The sequence below is a fragment of the Candoia aspera genome, chromosome 3, assembly GCF_035149785.1.
Source record: "Candoia aspera isolate rCanAsp1 chromosome 3, rCanAsp1.hap2, whole genome shotgun sequence".
NCBI classification, from domain to species: Eukaryota; Metazoa; Chordata; class Lepidosauria; order Squamata; family Boidae; genus Candoia; species Candoia aspera.
The window spans coordinates 140,307,205-140,313,593 of NC_086155.1; positions in this window are offsets into that span (position 1 = coordinate 140,307,205).

Sequence of the window (6,389 nt, forward strand, 5' to 3'; positions counted from 1 at the left end):
GGGCTCCCCTAATGGGGTGTCCTCGCTTTTAAAGCACAGCCCTCCGGGCATCTTTTCCTCTCTGCAATTTTCCCAAGCCAACCCGTGGGAGACCTTGACCTTTGCTTCCCGCCTACGCCTCCCCGCAGCCGCCCCAATGATTCCGCGATTTCTTCCGTCGGAAATAGCAGAGAAAGCCCCTGCAAATGATATTCCCGGCGAGGTTCTTTTCTGCTGGACCAGTCTCCCTGGAAGCTCCCCTCGACTTGAACCGAGCGCAACCGGCAGTCCCGCTTTGGACCCTTCGAATCTGGAGGAAGGCGCGCCGCTTCCCGAGAGAACTGCTTCAGACAGAAGAAGAGTTAACGAGCTGAATCGGGCAGCCCTGGCCTGATCCTGTTTACTCAGAAATGTCCCATTGGACCAAACACAGGCCCAAGTCAAAATGCCCGGGACTGGTTAAATGGCCCAATTTGGGCTTAAAAACACTTATCTCCCCTTGTTCTGTGAAGTCTCTTATTTTTATTTTACAAGATCGCACACACACACACTATTTTCCCAAACCCAACACGCATGCATACACGCACACCTGTGAATCCAAATTTTCAGGAGCAAGGAAATAAACACACGCCGACATCCTGGGGTTCTTACACTAATGAAACTTTTTCCATTGGGTATCTTGAGACATTTGTCGCCTATTCACATTTCTGGAGGACATTATTTGGCCCTGGGTGCTTTTTCAAGTAATCGGGAAGAATGAGGTCTGTTCCCCAATTCTCTAAAGTTGTGTTGAGTGAAATTACTTTGGACTCAATTCCAATCCTAAAATGGACTGGTTATTAGAAACACTTGAACAACAAGTGGTTTCTGCTGGAGCTCAGGCAGGTCGCATTCAGACTGAAATAAATGTGATTCAAGGCCACAATGTAAATTTCTTTACAGACGAAAGCCCCCGGCTTCTTAAGGGACAAAGAGATATGAACAGAGCCACAAGAGCCAAGGGGATTTAGGGTCAAGCGTGAATCAACGGCAGAGGTGTGGAGTTGTCTAACCAACAGTTCTTTTCCGTTCAAACTCCAGCTCTCTTTTCAAGGCTGGGGGACAAGCATAACCATGAAGGAAGGCACCTTTTGAGCGCAGGCAGTGTCGTCAAGTCGCCCAACATCTGGAATCGAGTTCAGCCAGATTGACTGTGAGGAGATGGGGGCAATCCTAACTTCCACTAAAACAATGTAGATCTTGGCTCCGTCTCTGCTTCAAATCTTGTTCCTCCTTTGTTTCATTCCTATCCCACTTCGCGGCTTGTTCAAACCCGTTAATCTGGATTCCCTCCCCCCTCCGTTTACCGTGGTTATCGCATTGCTTATCTGTTTATGCTAATCCAAATTCATTTCGCTTCAGGCAGGTGGGACGTGTCACTGTAACCAAGGCAGTGTCGTGCTGGAGTAGTGCCTGAGCTGGCCTTTCTTTAAAAGCAAGCCCCTTCCCTTATTCGGACGCCGCAGCACAGAAAGACTGCTGGTCTGCCCTTGCTGCCGCCGCCGCCGCCGCCCTTCAGGGCCACCTGGAAGGCCGAGGAGAGCCGCATTTCCGAACGGAACCAGCCTGGAGCGCAGCAAAACCTACAGCTCCAAGAAATCAGAGTCGCTGTTCACTGGGAAAACCCAGCTGTAGTCAGCCCATTCCTCCTCCCTCAGCAGGGCCTGAAAAGATCAGCCAATTAATTGGGAGGCAAATGGGTTCAAATTCGGGAGGCCCATTCGGAGATTTAGCGGGCATGACTCAAGTCAGTCCCAGCTTTAGCAGCCAGTAGAACAGGCTGATGGAAACCCTTCATGCATCCGGAAGTTAACACCAGACCAAGAGCCAAACAACCGGTTTCTGCAGCAGCTTCCCGGGTTCTTGACCATCTGCCCAACTTCTGTTTGCTCTTGTTCCTCTCTCTCCCCCTTCTTCTCCCGACTCCCTTCGCTTTGCTCCCTCCTCGACATTCAGATCAAGCCGTGGGGATGCTCGCTCCGAGGCCCATCCTCACGCCGCTGACAGGGCGAGTCAACTGCGCGCACACACCCCTCCGCTCCGCTCCGCTCCGCTCCGCTCCTCTCCTCTCCCTTGGCACGCCGCGCCTTCCAGAGGCCGCGATTGCGCCACTCGGCTCCCAGGCTGTAGCGGGAGTGGAAGATTTCTCTCCCTCCGGGGTCACCTCAGCAGGCAGCGACGGGAAAAGGGCCTCTCAAGGCAGGAATCGGAAAGTCGGCCTTTCTTCAAGGAGGACCCAGTGGGCAACTCTGCCCTGCATAGATTGGCCGGCAAGGCATTCGGGATCAGGATCCCAAACCCGATGAAGGTGGGGGGGAGTGGAAGAGAAATGGCCTCTGGCGGAAGAGCTTCGGGCACGCAGGAAAGGGATCCTTGTGTGGTCCTCCAGACACACTGGCATACACAATGAGCATCCTTCTTCCAGCCCTTCCTACTGGGTTATGCCATCTCCAGAGTCCCAAGCCTGTAAGGGAGCAGTTTGCCTGCAGCTTAGGCCTCCTTCCTTTTAAGGAAGCGCCGGGTCGCCCTCTTCTGATCACCCCTTTAGTTGGGCTGCCCATTTTAGGCCAATGGAGGGTCAGCACACTTAGGCCAAAAGTGGGCCCCAAGGCACTATGACCTTCGCTGACAACATTTCAGGCACTGAGGGATGGCAGCTTGGAGTGCTGTGCACATCTGAAACACCATTCCCTGTAGCAAACATAAGCCAACAAGCAGCAGCAGAGCTTTCCCTGAAAATTTGCCTCTAACCCAGATGCAGTTACAGTTCAATCCTAAACAGAAATTTTAATTGGAAATACCTGTAGCTAAGATGGTTGCATGTCGGCTACTGACTTCCATAGAAAGAAGCCAGCTTTCTTCTAGAAAGGTTAAAAGAATTAAAAGAATATTAAAAGAACAGTCTAAACCTCCATGAAGATTTTCTGTAAGCATGTGAATGGAGACACAGAGGTGCACACATACACACTTTCCCAGAATTTCTAGACCTGTGGAGCATTCAAACCTTCTGGAAATCAAAATAAGCTTAAAAGGGTTTTCAGACCGTTCACTTTTCTTTATCGCTTGGTATGGACCTGGAAAGAAAAAAGCTACCAAGCTTCCAGAACTGAATAAAGTTAACTTTTTCTCCTTCTACGAAAGGAAGCAGCTCCTGAAATTGGAAAGCAAAGAAGAGGCAGGGAACCTAAACTCAGTCCAATCCACACTAGGAGCTACAGGTTGGCTTCGGACACCTGCTGAGAGCTGGAACAGGGATATAGTGAGCAATGCAGTGAGCGGTGGGTTCAGCCTTTTTCCCTGGCCTTCAGATGCAGAGGCAGTCCAGAGCCTGCGGGTACTTTATACCCTTCTCTTCTCTTCTCTTCTCTTCTCTTCTCTTCTCTTCTCAACATGTTATTGTCAGAAAGGGCCCACTGGTGGATACAGAGTGATGTTTAGCACCCCCCACCCCATGGATGGTAGATAAATGGTAGCTCTGATCTTTTGAAGAGCACCCTCCATGAAACAGCCTTGCAAGGCCTAGACAGAACCAGAATAGCTTTCGCTTTCTGAGGACATTCCTCACTCCTTTTAACTTTCTCCCACCCTGTGCTGGAGAAGCTAACCTGGTGCTTACACACCTTACACGGTCCTTTTTTTGCAAACATCTTTGTGCATTGCTCTCCTGCTCTCCCTCCCTCCCGCCCGCCCGCCCGCCCTCCCGCACAAACATGCACATGCATAGATCCACCCAGACCTACAGCAGACTTCGGCCCAGGAAGTGTAAAAAATCTCTTTTTAAAATAGGTTTTGGCATTTGCAATTGATTCCATAAAGCCATACTTGAAGGACTGGCAGACCAACCAACTCAAAAGTTCAGACTGTCCCAGACAAGAAGGTTCCTTTTGAAGAATGTGGTGCAGATGGCTTGCTGCTGTAAAGAGGAAGCTATGGCCGCAGTTGCTCCTTTTTGAACTAAGCAGATCTCTCTCTCCCCGCCCCCCTTCTCTCTTTCTGCAAAGAGCCAGCCAGTTCTCCCCACCTGTTGAAAGGTCACCAGAGTCAACCCCTTTGCATAGCTATGTAGTGTCCTAATCAGATTGCCTTTTCCCTTTGGGAAATTGCCCTTAAGGGTAGTAGGTTGGCTGCTCATCCTGCTGGCCTGGATCCATGCTTCCCTTTTCTTCCTTAAATTACAAGCCAAACAAACAAACAAACAAACAAGCTGCATCGAGAGACAGAAGGAAGGAAACGGAAAGCGAAAGGAATAGAGGAATCGTATTTACCTGCCAGTCCCCCATTTTTGCGAGGAGTGACATATTGGCTCTGGGCTGCCTATCACCAGGCCCCCGCTGGTCATGGAATGAGTGATCCGCCCGCTTGCCGCTTCTGCGATCTCTTTAGGCAAAGACTTCTTTTACCTGCCAGAGGAACTGCTCACCTGGTCATAAAGTGCAGGGCGCTACCTGCCCGCGCCTGCGCATTGGCTCAGGAATGCACTCGGCCAGCTCCCTTCGGGAGCTCACAACCTGTCTCCGCGGATGATGGATTTACACCGCCACGAGCGGCTCCGGAGCTGTGTGTCTCGCCTGTCTCTCCCAGGGCCCGGTTATCTTGGGAGCCGGCCCTGCTCTCCCAGCGGGGTCAGAGGACAAGTGAGCCAGAGCAGCTGCCAGGGAGATTCCTCGTCCTCGGTCCTCTTCTCCTATTGTCTGGCTTTGTGGTAGGGTAGAAGGAGACCCGGGAAGCGCAGGGCGCGCGTCTCCAGGGAAGCCAAAGGAGCGCACAGGCCGGGAACTGACTGAGTGGGCCTGGCGCTCCTGCGCAACGCTTAGCCCAGCAATTTTTTTGTGCGGGGGGGGGCACAGAGCGAGCGAGTAGGAAGCTGTACAAGCTGGGTTTCGCACGTCTGCCGCTCGCAAAACGGCACTGGGCTCCCAACGCTGCATGGGCTTCCCGCGAACTGAGGCGCTCTGGCGCGGAGGGTCTCGAAGGGAGCCGCGGCGCCTCCAAATACGTTAGCTAAGCTGGAGAGCCACCTCCTCCTCGGCTTTGGCGGCAACACAGACCTCCGGGCAGGCGGACTGGCAAGTCAGAGTGCGGGTCTCTCCTGGCTAGAGTAGCGATGGCTGGAGTGGGACCTTGTCTGGTCCTTGTCCGAGCTCAGCCCGGTGGGTCCCTGGCCTTTCGAGTCACCGCGGGTCGCCTTTGACTGCCCTGGGAACGCTTGGCAATGACGTGGCCGATTGAACCTCTTGATGGACCGAGCTGCAGATGACTTTGTTTCAAATAAAGGGGGATCGTCTTTAGGGGCGTTAGTGTCGCTCAGACGCAATAGAGACTTTTAGAAAGTAAGACCTGGAGGGGGGCCTTGGCTGACGGTTATGGATCCGGACTTCAGTACAGCGGGAGTAACAATCCGGCTCAGTCTGGATCTCTGGAGCTAAGCAGAACTTGAATCGGACGCAGGGTTAAATTCTAGCTTGTGGGTTTCACTGATTTGTGGATCACATCGCGGGGTGAAGTGATGGACTTACTTGAGTTTTCCACCAGGAAGGACTTGGGGGGAAGGTGGAAATGTAATTGAAAGACAGTTAAAAGCAATCGTAATGAAGTGGGGTTTTGCTTAAGATGTGTTTGATGTTGCTTCTTTACTTCTGGCACGGTGAACATAGTGGTGCCGTTCGCATGTGTTAGATTACAACCGCTCTTGGCTACGCTAGATGGAGATGGGGACTGTAATCCAATAGGTTGAGAGATGGCTCAGTTAAGCCATTTCGAGACTCGTGAGCAAGCGCTTTAGTGTCATCCAACAATTGCTGTAGGGATCTAGAATAATGAAGAGAGAGGCTTGGTTCCGCCGCCGCGGCCATGACTGGGTGACACTACCGCACTCTATAAATTACTTGTGTGGCTGCATCACCGTCGGCTAGACTCCTCGCTGCAGTTTGGGTGGCTTTCCACAAGATTGGTGTAGGGAGAGGAGATTATAATTTTTTTAGTGGAATACCTTATCCTGGTGTTTGATTCCCAAGGACGTGAATGCCACGTTTTTAAAGTGGGTAGCGCGGGCCCTTTAAGAAAGAGAGGAGCGAGGCTTAGACAAGTTTGGCCGGGCTTGTGCATAAAGCATTTCTGAACGTCGTGTTTCTGCCAGAATTCATTTGGCTCCCTCGCTTGGTTACCGGCTCAGATGTGCTCCGCTAAGCCAGTCTGGGCGCCCTCCTTTGCGAAGAGAGACTCCTTCCGTTGTTTCTCCTTTGCACTTCTCGGAGAATGTGCAAAAGCGGGGGGGAGTGCAAACTTCGGGCGAAGAGGAGGGGAGAAAGAAAAGAAAAGCTGCAGCTGCCAGGGTAAACGCATCTTTCTGTACATATGATCCAATGACCGCC